Source organism: Puma concolor, chromosome B3, assembly GCF_028749965.1.
Source record: "Puma concolor isolate L17-30 chromosome B3, mPumCon1.1.hap2, whole genome shotgun sequence".
Taxonomy (NCBI): domain Eukaryota; kingdom Metazoa; phylum Chordata; class Mammalia; order Carnivora; family Felidae; genus Puma; species Puma concolor.
Window position 1 is genome coordinate 12,132,000 of NC_141672.1, and position 22,539 is coordinate 12,154,538.

The 22,539-nt window shown below is 39.9% G+C and overlaps 1 protein-coding gene across 2 annotated transcripts in view; it reads left to right on the forward strand.

Moving 5' to 3' along the window:
- Nucleotides 1-22,539, forward strand: part of BTBD7 (BTB domain containing 7) — an 88,903-nt gene that overhangs the window by 40,264 nt on the left and 26,100 nt on the right. The window lies entirely within an intron of this gene.

Sequence of the window (22,539 nt, forward strand, 5' to 3'; positions counted from 1 at the left end):
CCTGGGTAGGTCACCTCTCAGACTTTGCTTCAGAGCACTTAGCTAAAGAACAGAGGGCTTTGTACTGAGTAGGCTGCTCTTTCCTGAATAATGTTTCTGTACCAATTATTTGACTTTTGGCTGCCAGCATAAAGACCTTCTTCCTAGTTTTGAGAAATTCCTCATTATACAGGTCTTGATAGAAGGCAGAGCACACCTCCCAGTGTAAAAACCTAAAAGGTTAAATGCTTGCTTTCTCAGCCTTCTTACTGGTTAATGTTTAAGCACATTACCTGGGCTTTTTGAATAGGAGCTCATAGCACAAAGAAGCAAGGACTATAGAAGGGTGCCTGGCTGGCTCAGTTGGTAGAGCTTGCAATGTCTTGATGTCAGGGTTGTGAGTTCGAGCCCTTCACTGGGTGTGGAGATTACTTTAATTAATTAATTTAATTAGTGGCACCTGCGTGGCTCAGTCAGCCATGATTTTGGCTAAAGTCATGATTTCAGGGTCATGATCTTAGGATCTTAGGTATGGAGGCTGCTTAAGATTCTCTCTCTCCCTCTCTCTTTGTCCCTCCCCCATTCACACATGCGTGTACTCTCTCTCTCTCTCTCTCTCAAATAAAATTAATAAATACATTTAAAAACATTATTTAAAGGCAAGGGCTATAGAGAATTCTTTCTGTAAGCAGGGTGAGAGCCGCAACATCCAGTGGAAAAGAGAGAGGTCAGTGGCAGTGATGCCGATGATGGCATCCACTGTCTCTACACAGAGCAGGAGCTGTAGTGGCCTGGGGCCCAGAGCGACACGGGCTACTCACTGGGCTCTTTCCCTGATGTAGTCCTCAGTGCACAGCCTTTGTTCTTGTTTGTTTTCCGTGTCTGGTCTTCAACTTTCCCAGAAACTATGGGCTAAAGTATCCTTTCAAATAAAGTCCTTTTCTGTTGAAGCCAACTAGAGTTGTTTTCTGTGGTTATAGCTTGGAAGCCTGGTTGATAACAGTACATATATTAAAAAGACCAGTGTATAAAATTCCAAAATAGGTGGCTAGATTAGAAGAGCCTCAAAAAAGGATCAGGTGTTCGATCACTGCTTTCACAATGATTTTAGCATGCACTGTGTAAACACCTCTGAAAACATGAGCACCTTGGTGAGAATATATATTGATTTATAATTTTCTGAAAAAAATTAGAAAATTCACTCTTTAGAGGAACTATAGGTTTTCTCATGAATTTTAACAACCCATGGCCTACCATAAGAAGGGGGTATATGATGTTTCCTTATTATAAAGACTCTTGACCTCAGAACAAAATAGCCCAGATTATCACCAACATGTACATGCATGCATATTCCAGCTCAGGATATTTTACAGTAGTGTACTTTCAATTGCAGATTTTATTTTTTTAGCTTGATCAAAACTGTATTTTTCAGTCTTTGGAATATGAAATTTACTTATAACAACTCCAAAGTGGACCCTGTAATGCATTGCCCATATTTTTAGTTACAATGTATGTGATTATATTTTTTTTTAATTAAAAATCTAACAGAGAAACAGCTGAAAGCAATGACCTAATTTTTCCCTTAGCAACTTGGTCAGATTTCAAGAGTGTGTGACTTGAAACAAATGCAAAGCAGTAAAGACTGTCTCCATTCACTGAGCCATTCCTCCCTCTTCCTGTCCTCTCCATTGTCCCCATGTTAACACTCTTCTTGTGTCTCAGTTCAATTGAACTGGCAGTTCATTTTACTTCTGTCTATAATTATTTCCTCTTCAGCAAGTTAGTCTGAATCTACTTCCTAGAGAATAATGGAGCTAAGTTAAAGACCATTATCAACAGATCAGAATAGTAAATGGAGATTTCAGTTAACTATGCAATATAGATGAAGAATTAATCTCAGTTTCAGGAATGCAGTTCAGGTGACTCTCAAGTTCTGTATCTGTAATCATAAGGACACTTAGCACTTAAATTCTTTACTCAAAATTATGAGTAGAGTTCTAAAGCATAATATTTTATTGCATTTTTTTATTTTAAAACTTAAACCATTTTTCATGTAGACTACAAACTCTCCACCTCTGCCCGTCTGCTCACAGTTTTCTTTGTCTTAGAATACCTTTGCCTTTGACCACTAAATGTCCACGTTCTACCCCACTCTTTAAGACCAAATTCACATGCTACTTCCTTTGTTTCCTCTCAGGCATTCCAAATTAAAAGTATTTTCTACTTCCTGCAAACTTCCAAAACACTTTCTTTATGTTTCTTTTAGGTTTTTACATCTTCTAACTTATTTTGGAATTGTCTTTGTACATGTGTCATTTCCTCTATCAACTAGTGTATTATATACCCCCTAAAGACGGGCAAAATCTTAGTCCTCTTGAATCACCCAAAGAACCTAGCACAGTGCTTTTTTGCTGTTAGTGGACTCTGAGTTACATATTTTGAATTATCTTTTTTTTTTTAAGTTTATTTATTTATTTTGAGAGAGAGCGTGCGTGCATGCGCACATGTAGGGAAGGGGCAGAGAAAGAGGGAGAGAGGGTCTCAGGCAGGCTTGGCAATGTCATCACAGAGCCTGGTGTGGGGCTCAGACTCACAAACCGTGAGATCGTGACCTGTGCCAAAGTCGGATGCTCAACCCCCTGATCCACTCAGGTTTATCTGAGTGGCCAAATTATCTTTAATACCTATGAAAAGTGAGTAACTTTTTCTTTTTAAAAGGGGGGGAGGGTACGTAATAAATGTTTGACTGTAGAAGTTACAAATAAAATTAAAACACTCTAGGAGATAAATATGAAGCAGTATTTATTTTTATTTTTTTAAGTTTATTTATTTTGAAGAGAGTGAGTGAGCAGGGGAAGGGCAGAGAGAGAGGGAGAGAGAGGATCCCAAACAGGCTCCGCACTGCCACAGCCCTACATGGAGCTCAAACTCATGAACTGGGAGATCGTGACCTGAGCTGTAATCAACAGTCAGATGCTTAACCAACTGAGCCACAGGTGCCCTTGAAGCATTATTTTTAAAATTAAGTTTAGAGTTGGTCTAAATACTGTATAATTCTGTACCATTAAACTCAGTTTTAAGTTAAATTTCAAATAAAGTTGTCTTATCAACTTTTTATTTTGTTGTCCACTGTAATGTAAATAAGATGTCAGTTGAATTTAAAATATTCTTGGAGGGCTCCTGGGTGGCTCAGTCAGGTAAGCGTCCAACTTCGGCTCAAGCCATGATCTCACTGTTCAGGAGTTCAAGCCCTACATTGGGCTCTGTGCTGACAGCTCACCCTGGAGCCTGCTTTGAATTCTGTCTGTCTGTCTGTCTGTCTGTCTGTCTCTCTCTCTCTCTCTCTCTGCCCCTCCCCCACTCATACTCGGTCCCTCTCTCAAAAATAAACAAACATTAAAAATTTTTGGTTTTAATATTCTTGGAAGCCATTCAAGGCTATTAATCTTTTGAAGCCAGAAAATTTAATCTGAGGACAGTTAGAAGCCTTTTCTCAACAATAAACAAAACTTTTCTATGCATACTAAAATCCCAAGGATGCCACAGTCAAGGGAAACGGTGAAACAGAGGAAGACTTGCTTGTTTTGGTTTGGTTTGTTTTTCTTCCCCAACACAAAATTTTTTATTATAGTCAAGATCTGAGAGATTTAATTTGAACTTTACAGACATTAATATAATCAGACAAAAGATGAAATGCTGTACTCAGGTCATTATGGATATGAATACAAAACTTTGAACAACATGGGGACAAGGAAGAACTGCGCATTTATTATTTAAAGTGTATATTGAACTCTAGACACCACGAGAATAGCGGAAAGCATCTGCAATGATGCCACCCAGTACAGTGTATTCTGAAGTAGAGACTTGATTTCAAGTTAGCATTTTTTGAACAACATTGCTATGCAAGGTGCAATACCAATGAGAAGAGAATTAAAAGGAGCCGTGTTTGAATGTCACTATGTACCTAGTGTCACGATGAGCACTTCTATCTTTTCGTCTTCACAACAATCCTGTGAAGCTCAGAGAATGGGTCTCTCATTTGCTCAGGTTCAGAGATAAATAACAGTACCCAAATTAAATGGTATTTTATGAATATGAAGTCTGGGGTTAGATCTGTGCTCCAGTCCTGGCTCTGTCACATGCTAACCATATAAATTCTTCCTGGTTTCTCAACTCGAGCTTGTCTCTTTCTCTCCATTGAAGTGTGGGCGTCAAGCACTATGCCTGACAGTAGGGAGGGTCTTAACAAATGTTTTTAAAACTGACTTACGTTAACTCTTTGGTAGATAATTTCTAAAGATAGAGCTGAGTTGTTTTCCTTATGCATCATTCGACAGCGTGGTTCCAAGTTTCCAAAGTCTAAAAAAAAATTTACCAGATTCAGACTTTTTTTCAACACTGATACATAGGATTACAATTGTAGGGAACATTCAACATTAGATGGCAAAACAAGGCCATAAAAAAATGGTCCACAGAGCTTTCCCATGGTGGTAGACTGCTTGGTGTAAAGTGGCCTTTTCTGAAAGCCCCAACTTATTTTTATTTTTCTGATTCTGCAGTAATCAAATTTTGGCCACTCCTCTTCTGTTGCCAAGGAATACAAAAATGTAATGCAACCCAAGATGCAGGTTATTTGGGGGAAGACATTAGTGATTGAGGAAAGAAAATGATAGAAGGAAGAACCTCAGCATTGTACAAATATCCTGGCTTTTCAAATTCAGTATTGAGGTACAGAGTTGAAGTTTCTGCCTTAAAAACAAATATTATACTTACCTCCTAAAATATCTGAGTAGAAGGACTTTGACCAGACACAGGCATTTTAGAAATGGTGGGAAGAAACTATTCCAAGAATTAAGATGGATTAGTAATGACATTATTTAGCTATTACTGTGTGGAATACTTCACTTAATCTTTAGGGTAACCTGTATGGTAGCTACATCGCTGTTCCCATTGTAGAGATGCAGGAACAATTGCGTTGTTTCTTCCCCAAGGCCACTTCTGCTGATCAAATCTGCTTTATAGATACATGAATGTGTGTTTCTATTTCACATGCATATTTTGTTCTGTAGTGTAAATAAATAGTAGCACACTATACATATTATTGTCTTGCCTTTTTCACACTTAAGCTTTGGAAAAATGGTGTCAATACATGTAGACATTATGTTATATGTATTTTTTTTTTTTGTTTCTAAAAATATAAGAATCGGGGCACCTGGATGGCTCAGGCGGTTGAGTGTCCAACTCTTGATTTCGGCTCAGGTCATGATCTCAGTTTGTGGGATTGAGCCCTGCGTAGGACTCTGCACTTACAGAGCCTGCTTGGGATTCTCTCCCTTTCTCTCAAATAATTAAAAAAAAAAAAAAAAAGATTCACTCTCTCCCTCAGCCATGCACACACGTGCATGTGCTTTCTCTCAAAAAAATTTAAAAAAAAATTAAAAAAAATAAAAAAAAATAAAATTTAAAAAAAATATGTGATGTACTGACGTTTGGATATTCAGATAATACAAATAATACAAAAAGTGTTTAAGAACCGTTCAGTCTCACTTCCCAGTGAAAAACACTGCTAATAAATAGCGCCTTTTTATAAATATCTTGTAAAGACTGAATCTTACTTTGGAGTATGTATAACTGACCAGAAAGTTCTTGCCTTCAACTATTTTTTCATATATTTAGATGAAACGAAATACCAGTTTCTATTACAAGTTAACATGGGGTGGCCGCACTATGTCTCCACGAAGGGAATGACTTTGATTTATAGAAAGACTTTGAGTTCAACATAAGAGACTCTTAAAAACTGAGAACAAACTGAGGGTTGATGGGGGTGGGAGGGAGGGGAGGGTGGGTGATGGCTATTGAGGAGGGCACCTTTTGGGATGAGCACTGGGTGTTGTATGGAAACCAATTTGACAATAAACTTCATATATTGGAAAAAAAAAAGACTTTGAGCTCTGTTTTGGTTATCTTCGCTATAACATTTTCGTATACCTCATACGTAGCATTGATACATCTGTAAAACTTCTGATACGTGCTTTACATGTCATGGCATTTGAAAGTGAAATATCCACACATCAGAAAGTTGTGCCAAAACCCCCAAAACACAGTTGGCACACCTGTACATCTTTATTTCTAACCATGTTCCTCTTCAATCATAGTAGAGTTAGGCCTTTTCCAGAATGGGTTGGTTTTAATACCGTTTCCACTGTCAGTGTGTTTCTTCCTGATGGAAGCTTACATTAAAGAACAATACTGAATTTTGACACTGATTCACTAAAATACTTCTAGAAGATCCATAGGTATCACATTGGTTCTCTAAACCTGTTGATGTCTGAGCTGTATCTAATTATGAGAGGTTCAGAAATTTTTCTAAGCTAAACTAAGATTAGTTTTTGTTATTCTAATGCATCATCTTAACTTCTAGATTGATAGTTTTTCTTTATAAGTGTAAGCAGTAAATACAAATATAAAGTATCTAAAGTCTTCAGTGTCGTGAGCCCTACTTCTAAACTACATTTTGATGTCAGATTTTTAGAGATACTAAGTTAAATAGAAGTGGATGCATACAATGTTGTAAATCTGATCATTGTAATATGTCTGTAATCCTGAGAGAATAGCAGCGGCCTGAGTCTGCAGCAGATATAGATGAAAATGGTACATTATGGAGGAGAAGGAAGAAAATAACCTGTCAATTCAAACAGACCTTGGTATAGAATTAGCACTGTGACTCCTATACTTTATTTATTTATTTAGCAGACTCACTGTATGCCGGACCCCAAGATTGAAGTAGTGAGTCTTGTAATAAGTACCCAAACTGTGTAAGTGCTCAAGTAGAGCAAAGCACTGTATGAGAGGGTAACACACAGGAAGAAGAGCCCCAGACCTCAGTATAGGAAGTCAGGGAAGGGAGGTCTGGAGAATGAATGGGAGTTAAATAAATAAAGATTGGAGATAAAGGTTAGGCAGAAGGAAAGCAGGTGGAAAGGCCCAGAGATAAATGAGAGCAAGGCACTTTGGGTTGGGATAGGGGGTGCAGAGACAAGAGTGGTGTGGTGACAAATGAGGCTACAGAGACAAGTAGGGCTCTATAATAAAGAACCTGGTCTACCATGCCGAGACATTTAGCTTTATCCTGAACATAGCAAGTAATATGACCTGATTACATATGCGTTTTCCGAAAGATCTCTTTGGCTGAGATCATAAGCAGCATGCAGACACCATAAGAAATGTCCCAGAAATAGTGTGTGTGTAGGGGGGCAGGGGAGTAATACATAAACAGATATAGTCTATAAATTACACATCAAAAATTGATAATTCTTTTTTAAAGTTTCCTACGATGTGTATTCATTTGTTTAGTAGAATTTTTGAGCACCTATTTTTTGCCAGGCACTGTGCTAAGCTCTTAACTTACATTATCTTCTATGGTAGGTATTATCTCCATTTACAGGTAAACTGACACTTGAAAATATTGTAAACTGGGTTTATAGCTAGGAAATGTTATGGCCAAAATTTGAATCCTGGTCTTTCCAACTGCAGAGCTACTCTTTCCCATCACTGGGGAAGAGGGAACATGGTCTCCATGAGAAGAAGTCATCTGTTAGGTACATAGTTTTGAAGGGAGTGCACAATTGTGTTAAGAGATAATCAGTAAATATCACAAAGTTTTCTGAAAATCATAATATGCTGTACCCCAAAAGCTTTGGATTTTTTTTTTTTATTATTAAAACAGAATTGAAGATACTAACTTACTGTTTTGGCACAGTGGGAAATGGTTTAAGGATAGTAACGTATAGACATAAATGGGTATTTTTTGTTTTTAGTTGAAAGGATGTGAACCTCTGAGTTTTTCACTTACTGAGACTATTAGAATTGTTTTTGTTTAACATTTTAACAAATGACATGTGAGTGGAAAGTGCATGGTACATTTGGGTTGTCAGCATTTCTGTTCCCTTTATGACCTTTGACTTGCTCTGCCCCCTCCAGACTCTGCTCTCCTATCCTTACCCACTCCCCACAGATCCCATGCTTGCTTCTGAATTAGAATGCACCAGGATAATAATGTATAAGGAAACTTAATTATAGTAAGAGTTGCATCTTATTTAATCCTGAAAATAATCCAATGAGGTAGATTTTGAGAATTAGGGAACGTTTTTCAGATGAGGAAACAGGCAGAACTTCTTGTATCACACAGTTAAAGGGAATTGGGATTGGGTCTTTGGTCAGACTGACTTGAACGGTGTATCTTGCGTCTCTCTTCTAGTAAGATGCCTGTACATTAGGATATGTGTTCAATTTCAAGATCGGGCAACCTGTAGGTTCCAGAATTAGATCTCCCTGCATTGTAATATAGTGGAGGCTTACATATTATGCAGGGTGTCTGTATTTACAGAACTGACATCCCTGTGAATGCTTTTCCCTTTCCTCGTGCTGTTTTCACCTACCCCGAAAACCCTTAAGCCTATTAAAAATAGCATATTAAACATTAAGTTATAAAGAAAACATTAAAGCAATATAAAGAATATACATATGTGTCCAAGTGAGTATCTTAAGGGTTCTTAGTCTTGTCTTTTTCTTTTCATGTCTTAGAGAAATCTCTAATCTTTTATAATTGTCTGTGTGCTTTAGCCTCCTCCCTTCTTTACCAAGTTAACTTCTTTCCTATCTTCCTCTGTCTATTCTTTCTTTTCACTCAACTTGGGAAAAGCTATCTGAATAAAGAATACAAGCACTCAGGGTACATCTTCACACACAAGCAGCATGAATCTCAGTGATTGCCTCTTTCTCATCAGAAGGGAGTAATGTTCTCAAAGCAGAGAACCTTCTCATTTCCTTTCCAATATTTGCTTGGATTTTGTGGTCAGTGATTGATTTTATGTTGGCACTGAGGGAAGGAACTCCTGGCAACTTCCATAGCCTGATGGTTTTTGTTTGTTTTTGCTTTGATTTTTTTGAATAGATATAATATATTCAGATAGGACAAAAGTCAAAATGTATGAAGAGTACTCAGCAAAAGGTCTCCTGTTCCCCCAACTTTTTGTCCCCCACCGCTGAGTTCCCCTTCTTGTTACCAGTGTTACCAGTTTCTTGTGCATCTATCTGCTGAGGTAGACAATCCAGAGATAGTCTCAGTACATATGTTTTAAAATATATTGAAAGGAAACATAAAAAGATATTTGGAATAGATCTACAGTATTACTAATGCCCTCTGACATTTAGGTATTGCAAGGAACTTGTGAGACTATTAAAAGGGGCAGAAACTTGAAAGATATTCTTCCATGTAGAATATATCTACACTTTATATATGGTACACTTTAAGAGTTTGCTTCTATATTATGTATAGAGGGTAATTTTTTTTTTTTTTTTAAAGAGAAAGAGCAGGGGAGGGGCAGGGAGAGAGGGAGAGAGAGAATCCCAAGCAGGCCCCAAGCTCAGTACAGAGCCTGATACAGGGCTTGAGATCATGACCTGAGCTGAAATCAAGAGTTGGACTCTCAACCGACAGAGCAACCCAGGAGCCCCAAGGGTATTTTTAATATCTACCCAACAGGAACAACCAAATTCTGAACATTAGCCAAAAGGGTATGAGAAATAAAACCCAGAAAAACTCAACTTGCTTTTCGTCTTTTTTTTGTAGTGAAAATAGATTTTAATTTAAATTTCTTTTTCTTTTTTCTCCCTAGCTTTGAGATATAATTGACATATAGCATTGTGTTAAGTTTAAGGTACACAGTGTAATGATTTGATACATGTATGTGTTGTGAAATGTTTGCCACAGTAATATTGGTTTATGCATCCTTTACCTCACATAGTTAACATTTTGTTGTTGTTATGGTCACGTCTCAAAACAACTTTCAAGTATACAATACAATATTAACTGTAGTCACCATGCTGCACATTAGATCTCTGGACCTTATTCATCTTGTAACTAAAAGTTTCTACCCTTTGATCAACATCTCCTTGTTTCCTCCACTCCTCAGCCTTTGGAAACCACCATTCTCTTTATTTCTGTGAGTTTGATGTTTTTAGATTCCACATATAAGTGAGGTCATACAGTATTTGTCTCTCTCTATCTGACTTATTTCACTTAGCATGATGCTCTCAGGGTTCATCCATGTTGTTGGTATATGGCGGGACTTCCTTTTTTATAGCTGAATAATATTCCTATATATACTCTCTCTCACACACACACACACACACACACACACACACACACACACACACACACACACACCACATTTTCTTTATCCATTTGTTTCCATATCTTGACTGCTGTGAATAATGCTATAGTGAACATGGGAATGCAGATATATCTTCACGATAGTGATTTCATCATCCTCAGATACGTACCTAGAAGTGGATTGCTGACTCATATGGTAGTTTATTTTTAAGGAACCTTCATCCTGTTCTTGGTAGTGGCTATGCCAACTTATATTTCCACCAACAAAGCACCAGAGTCTCCACATCCTTACCAGCACTTGTTATTTCCTTTTTGATAATAGCCATTCTGACAGGTGTGAGGTGATATCCTATGGTTTTGATGTGCATTTCCCTGATGATGAGTGATGTTGGGCACCTTTTCATGTACTTTTTGGCCATTCGTATGTCTTTGGAAAAATGTCTATTCAAGTCCTCTGCCCAATTTTTTAATCAGATTGTTTGCTGTTGAGGTATAGGAGTTCCTTATACATTTTGGATATTAACCCCCTATCATATATGGTTTGTAAATATTTTCTCTCATTCTGTAAGTTGCCTTTTGATTTTGTTGATTGTTTCCTTTGCTGTGCAGAAACTTTTTACTTTATGTAGTCCCACTTGTTTATTTTTTGTTGTTTGTGTTTTAGGTCTTATTTCCAAAAAATCATTATGAAGACCCATGTCAAAAAGCTTTATTCCTATGCTTTCTTCTATGAGCTTCATTGTTTCAGGTCTTACATTGAAGTCCTTAATCCATTTGAGTTAGTTTTTGTGAGTGGTGTAAGATAGGGTCCAATTTCATTCTTTTGCATGTGGATGTTCGGTTTTTCCAGTAGCATTTTTTGAAGAAACAAACCTTTCCCCCTTGAGTGTTCTTGGCTCCCTTGTCAGTTAGCCTTTTTTTTTTTTTTTTGCCAAATTATAATGCAACTTTACCTAAAATATTGATTGCAGTTTTTCCTACCCTTCCTCAGGGAAGTGGAAAGTTAGACATGTTCTGAGAAAAGACAACTGCAGTAGATCAAAGAAAGGAGCGCTCAGGGCAGACTAAAATGATGAGGACTGTCCAGTATGTCAGAAACTGTGTTACTAAAATGGTCGTAAACTTACTGTGACAAGTAGACCCTAAGGTGACCCCTAATGATCTTAATCTTCTGGTATTTATACCCTTCATGCAGCCCCTCCTCTTAAGTGTGAGCACAGCATACATCTTGTTTCTAGCCAGTACAGTGTGGCAAAGATGAGATGTCATTCCCATGATTACATCACATTTGAGAAGACTGTCGTTAACAGTAGACTTACACTGGAGACTTTTTCCCTTGCTGGCTGTGAAGAAGTAAGCTACTATGTTGTAAGATGGCCTGTTGAGCAGACCTCATGGCAAGAACTTCAGGAAGCTGGGCCTTTTTTAGTCATATGGCCACAAGGAAATGATTTCTGTCAACAACCTGAATGGGCTTGGAAGCCAGTTCTTCCCCAGAACTTCCCCAGTTCCTCAGATGAGAATGCAAGCCCAGCTGACACCTGATTGTAGCCTTCCAAAACCCTAAGCGCCCAGGTGACCTGTGCCCAGATTCCTGACCCACAGAAGATACGAGATGATTTGTTGTTTTAACCTGCTAAGTTTGTGGTAATTTGTTACACAGTAATAGAAAACTAATACATTATTTAATCTTATGTTATTTTCACATGTCAAAATGGTTTCATATCAATAATTTGATGTGATTTAACTTAACGAGGAGAAAAACAGTAATTTAGATCCAATTCATCACAGAGTCTTCAAGGTGATAATCAGCCACACCTCTACAAAAGACTCAATTCAGGAACGATGGCGCAATTAGCCACAGTCCCAGCTGCTGCAACTGGCTGGAGGCTATAATTGATATTCTCCTCAAAACTATATCACTCAGAGTTCAGTTAGGGAAGCTGAGCAGCTCTTAGGGGATAAGGGAATTCTAGGAATTGAGCCTCACACAGCCACAGGGGAACCCTGGGGAAGGGAAGGGAAGGGAAGATGGGAACAGGAGGGAAGTAGAATGCGGAGGAGCTAACAGCCCGTCAACCTGAGAGGCCCAGCACTCTAAGCCACTGCCCTGAGGCTGCACAAGGGAGGGGAGCATGTGCAGAGTGGCTGTTTTGTCTGGGGCTATTCCGTCAAGCATCTGGTGGTGACCTGGGGCTGGTGTAGTCACCTGGGATGCAGCTGGGAGGGAGAACTGGGCTTGGAGCAGAGGAGAGCGAGGAAAAGCTAGAACCCACGGGCACCTCTGTGTTTGCCCGTCACCACACCCAGTTATGGTGACTTTTAGAGAGGGAGGACTGCTGCTTTTGCCTTCCAGATCTCACACATTTCTCTTTTGACCAACTTCGCTTGGAACCATATAGGAATGGAGATTGTGGGAAACAGTTTAGTGTTAAGCAAGTTGAAACAGTACAAATTAGCACAGTCTCCCTTTTCTATCACCCAACCTAGATTTTCATTATCCTTTGCTAATATTTCAGCAGGTCTGGGTGACTTGCCAGGTGTTTTGACCCAGACTTTCATCCCAGAGGTCTCTGGGTTGCTTTATCCACGGTTGCTACAGTTTCCCAGTCTCTGTTGTCACTGTGCAGAGAAACAACAAAGGATGTCCTGGTGAATGCCTTGAATTTCAGACAGACACCTTCCTGCACCTGTTGTATTTCCCCAGACCTAGCATCCTGGTCCAGCATTCTCAAGATCTCCCATGAGCAATCCTCTAAACACTGCCGGTCCATATTGCCAGGTCTTGTAATTCTTGGGAGAAAGAATACACTCCTCCCAGAACAGAAACTGTTTTCTCACTCAGACTGTGATCATGAGTGATCAGATCCTGATTATTGGTTTGGAGCTAGTGAGAGGAGGCATAGGCAGACCTTGAAGAGGACAAGGCACCTGAAGGGTCTCCTGACAGTTGGAGGCTGCTGTCCTCTACAAGGAGTTAGGAGAGCTGTTTCTCCCATCCAGAAAGTACAGACAAATCTTGGGGTTTGAGATTCCTCACTCATTCACCCAAATATACCCATTCCAGATTTCTGTCACCAACTGTTTTTTTAGGACCCAGATTTTGTCTCAGATTTGTTAAGATTTTGCATTCAAGTCTTTGTGAGTCTGATATCTTTAAAATTAAATCTGGAGCCTGAGTTTTGGCATCTGTTCTGCAGCTGCAGGAAATAAGGGTTTTTTAAAACACTGACCTAGAAGTCTTCTGACTTTGACAGAATGACTAGATTGAGGGGTGGCTAACCTGAGCCAATTGTTTCCTTTCTTCATGTCTTTGAAACCACTTAGCGAAAGCCGGCCAATTTCAGGTCCTCATAGTTCCTAATGTTCCCATTAAGTGTCACCACTCCTACTGAACTGACACCTCACTTAATGAAGAACCATAGTGTTGTCATAAGTGTCACTTACCACTAGGAATGGGGGTCCTTCTTACCAGTTGTTCAGTGACTGATCTAGTTCCAGAGTCTCATTCAGGAATCTTGTTTTGTAGGGCCACTTCTGTTCCTTTCATATGTGGGTGTCTCTTCCCATTCCCCCACAACCCCTACTGAAATAGCCTAAAACACAGTCTTGCGTGCCTGTGTTACTTGGTAAATAATCCCCCGAATAGGAGAGTGACCCAGTGAGAGTGAGATCAGGGAGGAGGTAAAGTAGTAGAAGAGTGGCCTTGGGGTGGTTGCCGCTGGAGGTGCCAGGGTTTCAGCCCCGCCAGGACCCTCTAAGGCACTCTCTAAAATCTTCAGCGTGGTCTTTCTAAGGAGTGGGAGAGGAGTATTCATCCAGCCAGCTTTCACAAATGGCAGAGTCCAAGGACTGGCAGGTTAAAACCACTGCAGCAGAGATCGACTTTCTTCTAATCCCTGTATGTCTCACTCTCATTTTCTGCCTTGGCTCTAGAATTCCGGTTGCCTTTTTAAAATGGAGAAGATGGGGCGCCTGGGTGGCGCAGTCGGTTAAGCGTCCGACTTCAGCCAGGTCACGATCTCGCGCTCCGGGAGTTCGAGCCCCGCGTCGGGCTCTGGGCTGATGGCTCAGAGCCTGGAGCCTGCTTCCGATTCTGTGTCTCCCTCTCTCTCTGCCCCTCCCCCGTTCATGCTCTGTCTCTCTCTGTCCCAAAAATAAATAAACGTTGAAAAAAAAAATAAATAAATAAAATGGAGAAGATGCAGGGTTGATGTGATGGTGGTACACCTTTCAGCCGTGTGCTCAATATGGATTGGAATACTGAGGGAAGGAGACAGTAGGAAGCTTTTCAGTATTTGATGTGTGAGGTACTGAGGATTTAGAAAATAAAGAGGCTAATCAAAGTGCATCTTGAAGGAAGAATTGGTAGGACACATTGACCAGGTCTGTATGTCAAGAGAGGTAGAGTCAGCACCGCTGATTTAAGACTTCTAGCCTAGAAAAGGGGGAGTGTTAATGGACATACTGGCCCACTGATGTTATTTAACATAATCCTCAGAACTCTGATGGGATTGTTTCATCCTCTGAATGAGCAAATGAGACCCATGGAGGGTGTACTTTGATTCGCACAGGGTGCTAAGGGAGAGAATCAAGAGTTAGTGATGAAACTGCCTGAATTCAAACCTATATGCTCTTTTGACTGCCCTCACTTGCCTCTCTTTTCATGATTCCTTTCCTTGGGAACTGAAATCAGTCCCATGCAGGTTACTTGGAAAGAATTGAAGCAACTTTTTTCTCAACCCTATTTGCACTTGAAGTCTTATTTCTATTTCTGACTGATGCCACTGAAGAGCCACCATGCCTGCTGTAAGGCCAGACTTCCTCTAAATTTAATATACTGTCTGTACAGTACAGCTATACAGGAGCATGGCAAGCTGTAGGCTCCCTCCACCATTCCATTCCCTTCATTCCTTTCTCCTTGCCTGTTTTCTTCCTTTTCCCCCCTCAAGCCCACTATGAAACTCTGAATCTAGAAGCTGCTCGTGGACATGAGCCGATGAAAAGCTTTCCTACCGGTGCTGGTGAAACAAGTATGAGAGTGTACTTAGGAATAATGAAGAGCATGAGAGTGGCAACAAGGACAGATCCTGACAGTGTATTCAGGAAATCTGACAACACTGAAGCTTATCTTAGTTATCAGAGGAACATGAAGAGGGAGGGAAAATGTTGGTCGTAAAAACAGAAAGTGATGCTGTTTTACATGCAGCAGTAACAGTCATTTGTATTACTAAATGTCAGATTGATTTGTTTATTTCTTTGTATCTCTGCCTCGGTCATTCATGGTATGTAGCTCAAATTTTTGAAAAGAGGCATTTTTGCCAACATCAAGTTTTAGAAGGAAAATATCCTGGTAAAAGAGAATAGAAGAAATGATTAAACAAGTAGGCAATGGATCTGTAAAATGAAGTTTTCACACAAGCCAAAAAAGAAAAATCACGAGAAGTTGACTTCATATTTCATCTGCTAACCTTACAACTATATCATTGAAAATCTGCTACCTGAGCAGAAGAAATACATGGGCACCTTTGAGCCATTATATATCTTGGCTACAGATGACTTTTTCTGTTACAAGGAAATTGGTAAAGACTTGTAAGTTCATCCAAAAAGGTATATGGTATATTGGTCAACCATTGCTGTGTAACAACCGACTGGGGAATCTCAGTGGTATGGGACATGAACATATATTTCTCACAAATTTCCAGGTCAGCTAAAATTACGAATTTAAGTTTGCAGTGGCTGATTGCCACTGTGATTTACCAGGGCTGGGTGACTCTGTTCCCACTGCTGCTCATTCTCCTAGGATCAATAAGCTAGCCACAGTATGTTCTTACCGTGGCAGTGGCAGAAGGCAAGAGGGCAAGCCCAGTTCCTAAAAGTACTTCTGAAACTTTTTGTCACATCATATCCACTAACCTTCGATTGGTCAAAAGAAGATCTCATGGCCAATTCCAAGTCTTGGGGTCAGAATGTATACTCTGCGCATGGGTGGGGTGGGATCAGAGGGCTTAGTGGTGGTGATTATGAACGGTAAGCTGCCATCTCTGGATAATAGTCTTAAGATTTAGACATCTAGTTTAAAAAAGATAAAACAGTTGTTCTGATTGTGTATTTAGTTATCTTCAAAGAAACACAAATACCAGGGCGCCTGAATGGCTCACTTAAGCTTCCGACTTCATCTCAGGTCATGATCTCATGGTTTGTGAGTTCAAGCCCTGCTTTGGGCTGTGTTGCTGACAGCTCAGACCCTGGAGCTTGCTTCAGATTCTGTGTCTCCCTCTCTCTCTGCTCCTCCCCTGCTCACGCATGCATGCGCTCACTCTCTCAAAAATAAATATTTTTAAAAAAATTTTTAAAGAAATATAGATACAATTTTATCTCTAGTTAGGAAATGGAGTTAGCAAATTCTGTAGAGAAACAAAAAAGGAAGAAAAAGTTGCCTCTGAGGGTTAATTATTACTAAATGGCAGGAAACAAATCTGACTTTTATATATTGTGAAACTGACATGGGGAAAGGATTCTGGACAGAGTGGTGCTCCTCAAAGTGTGTCTGTAGTAAGTACAGTTATTGAGAGTAAGCATTTAGAAATTCTTTGGCAGTTTGACATTGCCACCATTTTCAAGCAGTGTTTTTACTAAACTATTGGTCCATGACAGATTAGAAATTTAAAAAGAAGCAAAAACAACTGTTTCTTGACCCAAGATAGTTTGAGAAGAGCTGAGATAGACTATGGCATTCTGCTCACTAGGAATGAATACCAGCACTGTACATAAGTGAACCTTCTGATTTATACATTGGTCTTACAGGGTTTGGTTAGTATCACTTTGTCAACAAGAATCCAATCATCTTTGAGAGTGTGCTGCTCATGTTTTTGGACCAATAAGACTGGTCAGAAATTTACCAAAGAAATGGCATTGTGTGAAGCCTTTTAACATCTTGCTTGCTGGCCTTTCCCTGCGAGCGTCCTTTCTGCCTTGCTGCTTGCTGTATATACATTTTCATTCCATTATCGATAACCTTGAGAAAATGCAAATTACCGCTAGGTGAAATCCTTTACTGTAATATGGAAATATTACATTTGACAATAATAGATAAATCTCTTCTTAAAATATGTCTTTTAGCATTCTAGTTTTTTGCCTAATTGTCTTCCTTTCACATTTGTGAGTTAATATCACCATGTTCGGTATATTTATAATGTGCTTTCGTGTCCATAAGAGGAGTGGTTCAAAGTGAAGAGGTTCTGGGGCACCTGGGTGGCTCAGTCGGTTGAGCGACTGACTTCAGCTCAGGTCATGCATGATCTAGCTGTCCGTGAGTTCGAGCCCCGCATCAGGCTCTGTGCTGACCGCTCAGAGCCTGGAGCCTGTTTCAGATTCTGTGTCTCCCTCTCTCTCTGACCCTCCCCCATTCATGCTCTGTCTCTCTCTGTCTCAAAAATAAACAAACATTAAAAAAAAAATTAAAAAAAAAAACCCTTTAAAAAAAAAACAACACAAAGTGAAGAGGTTCTGATGAGCATTGATTCATATAAGACCTAAGTTTAGAGGCATAAAAAGGGGGAGAAATTTTTAGGCGGGGGGGGGGGGAGGGTGGGAAGGCTGTGTTTAGTTAAGTACAACTTTTCTTCCTAGTTGTATTACTTTAAGCAAGTGTATTAATCTTTGTGAATCTTAGTTTTCTCATCTGTACAGTGGGAATAATAATACCACCCTCTTTGAGAAAGAGTGCTAAAATCAAATAATTGTAAGTAAGTTAAGTACAGACTTGGCACATAAGTTTCAAAAAGATTAGATATTTTTGTTTTTAATTGATTAGCTCCTAGATGTCAGGCATTGTAGAATCACTAAAGTGGGCCCTCTTCCCCAAAGGAGTTCTCAGTCTGGTAGAGAATTCTGACAAATATTTCAGAAATATAAAATAATTTAATGCTATTATATAGAGGGAAATAGGTCAGCCTGGACACTTACGTAAGAGGAACATGTGACCTAGGCTTTGGGGAACAAGATCAAGATAGGCTTTTGAAAAGAGGCAACATTTAAGCTAAGTCTAAAAAACGTGGATGAGTTAAGGAGAATTAAGAGCATTACAGGGGTACCTGGGTGGCTTAGTTGATTTAAGCCTCTGACTCTTGATTTCGGCTCAGGTCATGATCTTGTGTTTTGTGGGATCAAGCCCCACATCAGGCTTTGCGCTGGCAGCATGGAGCTTGCTTGGGATTCTCTCTCTCCCTCCCTCCCTCCCTCCCTCCCTCCCTTCCCCTCTCCCCCCCTCCCCCCGCCTCTCTCCCTCTCCTCTCTGCCCTTTCCCCCTTGTGCTTGCTTGCTCTCTCAAAATAAATAAACAGTTTTTAAAAAACAACATAAAAAAGAGCATTTCAGAAAAATGGAACAACATATGCAAAGGCCTGGAGGTGAGAGTTTGGTGGAACTCTAGGAAATGGCAAGTAATGAATGCAGTATGACTGGAATGTAGAATATGAGCAGGAATGGAACTGGAGAAGTTGGCAGGGGCCAGACCATCAAGAATATGTAGTTTGGATTTTATCTTGAAGTTATTTGCAAGCTATTGAATAATTTGTTACATATATAATCTAATTTACATTTTAAAAGATCATCTGGCAACAGTATGGAGAACAGATTGGAAGGGAGAAAGATAGGAACTTTTTGAGGCTATTTCAGTAATGCGGGGAGAAAGTATCAAATTCTGAAATGGGGAGGTGGTAGAGATTCAGCGGAGGGGATGGATTTAAAATAAGAATAGAATGAACAGCATTTGATGGTGAGTGCATGTGGGCTTCAGAAGGAATCAGTAATAGTACTTAAGATTTCTGGCTTTGGTGACTGGGAGGAAGAGGTATCTTTCTCTAAAGCAGGGGTGAAGAAGGGGGGGTACTAGGGGCACCTGGGTGGCTCAGACAGTTAAGTGACTTCAGCTCAGCTCATGATATCATGGTTTGTGGGTTCAAGCCCTGCATTGGGCTCTGTGCTGACAGTTCAGAGCCTGGAGCCTGCTTAGAATTCTGTGTCTCCCTCTCTCTCTGCCCCTCCCCTGCTCATGCTGTCTCTCTGTCTCTCAAAAATAAATAACAACATTTAAAAATTTGTTCTAATAAAAAAAGATGGGGGGTTCTAGATTTCCCAGAGGAAACGAATTGACTTGCATTTAAGAGGTCTGCAGAAGAGCCCCAGAACTCCCTGGTGGGAAGTTGAAGGGGTGAGTCTGGGAGTCAGGAAGGAGCTCTGGGTTGGAACTATATGTAGATTTGAAAATCACGAGGATGCTTTGGGAGTTAAGGCCACGGGGGACAGATGTGCGGTGAAAAGAGCAGTGTATTCACAGTGCTTGGCAAGTAGGTACTGCCAGATGAACAAATGAAGAGTGTCAAGAGTACAGTCTCGTTTAAATAACAATCTTGAGTCAGGAGTATAATCCCAGTTTTACAAATGAGAATATTTCAGGCTCACAGAGGTTAAGGATTTATCCAAAATGACTTTGCTTCTAGGTGGCCAAGGTGCGATTTCAAGTCCAGTATGTTTTGATTTCAAAGGCCACTTTTTCCTTCTTTGAAAACCTCAGAAGTTTAAATATATGATGTTATTGTTAATTCTCTTTCTTTACCTCTGCCAATATCCTGGTTTCATGGGATTGTGATACATCCTTTTCAGTAACCACTTTCTCTCTAGCTTCACTTGCTTCATTCCCAAGCACATCTCTCAGATTGACCCATTCTCCCCAACCCTAGTCCAGTGCCTGTTCACAACAAGTCTTCCTCTAGCCACTGGAGGAGGCCTGTCCTCCTCAGCTGGGCATTTGGCTCATAAAATCATGAGAGCTGTCTAGAACTTCTCCGTATTTCTCACTCCTCATTAGCACATATACACATCGTTGGGTGTTGTTTACATGCATGTTTCATTGTGGTGGTCTCAGTGTTCCTTCTCAGGATCTCATGTTAAATAAATCTTTAATCTTTAGATGAAATTACTCTTATGTTGATGCTCTGTTACCACTTTTCTCAAAGTGATTTTATCTTTGTGATGGAAGCGTCTCGGGTACTATCTGACCTTAGCTCCATATCCAGCATAGGGGTTCTTTGTACTCTGTCCCTTATGTGATGAGCCAGCCTTTGCTCCTGCATTTTTCTAGAAGGATCCTTTTATGTTTTTGAAGGGAACAAATCTAATTGTTAGAAATTTCTTAGTATTGAGGCAAAGTCCCCTTCTTTTAACATCCACATGTTGGACCTGCCCTTGGAACAACAGGGAAGTCGGTTATTTCTCCTCTGCCTCATCGAGGTCTGTCAGACACTTAAAGATCACTTCCTGTGTCTCTCCTCAGGTTTCTCTTACATAAGCCAAGTAATCTTGGTTGCTTGGAGCTTTTCTTCTGTGACAGGGCTCAAACTCTCTACTATTCCTTTGCTCTCCTCTGAGAATTCTGGTGTTTTGTCAGTGCTTCATCTAAAACACAGGGCCCAGAGTAGAACACAACACTCCATACACAGTAGAGCAGTGCAACATTATTCCATTGATTAGGACTCTGTGCTTGAATCTTAAAAGCCTGAGATCGCTTCAGCTCTACAGCAGTGATGTCCCATCTTGCATGCGTTCCCCTAAGGTACCCAGGTAGTATTTTTACATAGGTTGTGGTTAAACTAGCTCTCTCCTGTCATCTGCTGTGCAGTTGATTTTCTTTCATTGAAATATAGAACTTTCTAATTTTCCTGGTTCTGTTTCACCCTCATTTTGACCCATCTGTCTAGCCACTTATGATCATGTCATCCAGTGTGTCTTTGTGTTTCCCAGTTTTCGGTCACCTGGAGATTTTGAAGCATATTTTCCACATCTTCATTCAAGTTCTTGAATAACATCAAGAAAACAGAACCCGCACTCCATCCCCCACGTTAATCAGTGCCACTTCCAAGTGGTTCCCTTAACCACCATTCTGTCATCCATCTACAGCCCTTCATCTTATCTGCAAAGATCTCGTTTGCACACTCAACAAATTTTTATTTAGCACCTGCCATGGCAAGAAGGTGCTAGACATACAGTGAAGACAGCAGTCTCTGTCTTCTAGAAACATCAAGAAGTATATTGTTAAATGCTTTGCAGAAATCAGGTTACACGATTCTCTATGATGTTCTCCTTATCTCGTACCATATCAGAAAAGGGAATGAAGCCTTATTTTTTGCACTCTGTATTGGCTGCTAATGATCTTATATCACCTGGAAAGGGTGACCATAGTCATTACCTTTCTGTCTTTGCCTTTCATGGTTTCACAGTAATGTTGAGCTTTGCAAGTCTCTGGAGTTCATCGATTCCTTTTCTTTTGGCTGTATCTTTCAAAGCCTTGGGCTCATTAGAGAGCAGCCTCTCTAGCCTCATTTTTGTTGTTGGTAGTGGTAAACGCTTCTTTTTTCCTCCCAAATTATCAGGATTCCTTTTGATTTTACAGTAAACTTAGTTATAAAGAATTTCCGTCCAACTTCAGCAATTTTCCCTTCCATAAGTTTTGTCACTCAGATTTTACTTTTATCTTGTATCAGTATTTTGAAATGCTCTTTCCTAAGGAAAATAGTTGACTATCCTCAGGTTATCTTCACTTCTTTGAGCCCATAGAGTGTCATAGTCACTTTTTCCAGAAGCCTGGTCCTTTTCACTTAAACTACTTCTTTCTTTTGGGGTGCCTGGATGACTCAGTCGGTTAAGGGACCGACTTCAGCTCAGGTCATGCTCTCGTGGTTTGTGAGTTCAAACCCTGCATCGGGCTCTGTGCTTAGAGCCTGAAACCTGCTTCAGATTCTGTGTCTCCCTCTCTCTCTGCCCTCGCCCACTCACACTCTGTCTCTCCTTCCTTCAAAAATAAATAAATATTTTTTTTAAAAAAACCTACTTCTTTCATTTTAATTCATCAGAATTAATCTCAGATGAGCATGAAGTTGCATTATGTTGTCTCTATGCTGAGGGATTAAACTATCAATAATAAGTTTGTTTTGTTTTGTTTTCGTTTTTAGAATGATGCAAAGAACAGATGTCCTACTAGTTCATGGAAGATAGCCCACCTGTCTTCCCAGGTGTGGATTCTCTTAGCAGTCAAGTGTCATCTGTACCCTTCCTTTGACTGGCTATTTCCCACAATTGTATCATTTCTACCTTCTTTTCTTTCCCCTTTGGTCCAGTGCTCTCCACTAGAGTGTCTTACTCAAAGTGTTGGATTTGCACAGAGATACTTATTTTTTTAAACAATTGTGAAGATTCTCTGCCTTTTTCTGTGGATCTGTCTCTATTGAAAAGCAGATTTCCTAAAGATGTTATAGTCTATTGTTACCTATTGTTATCCCATTCCACCAAGTCTTGGTGATTTCCATGAAATTTTATTTATTTCCTTG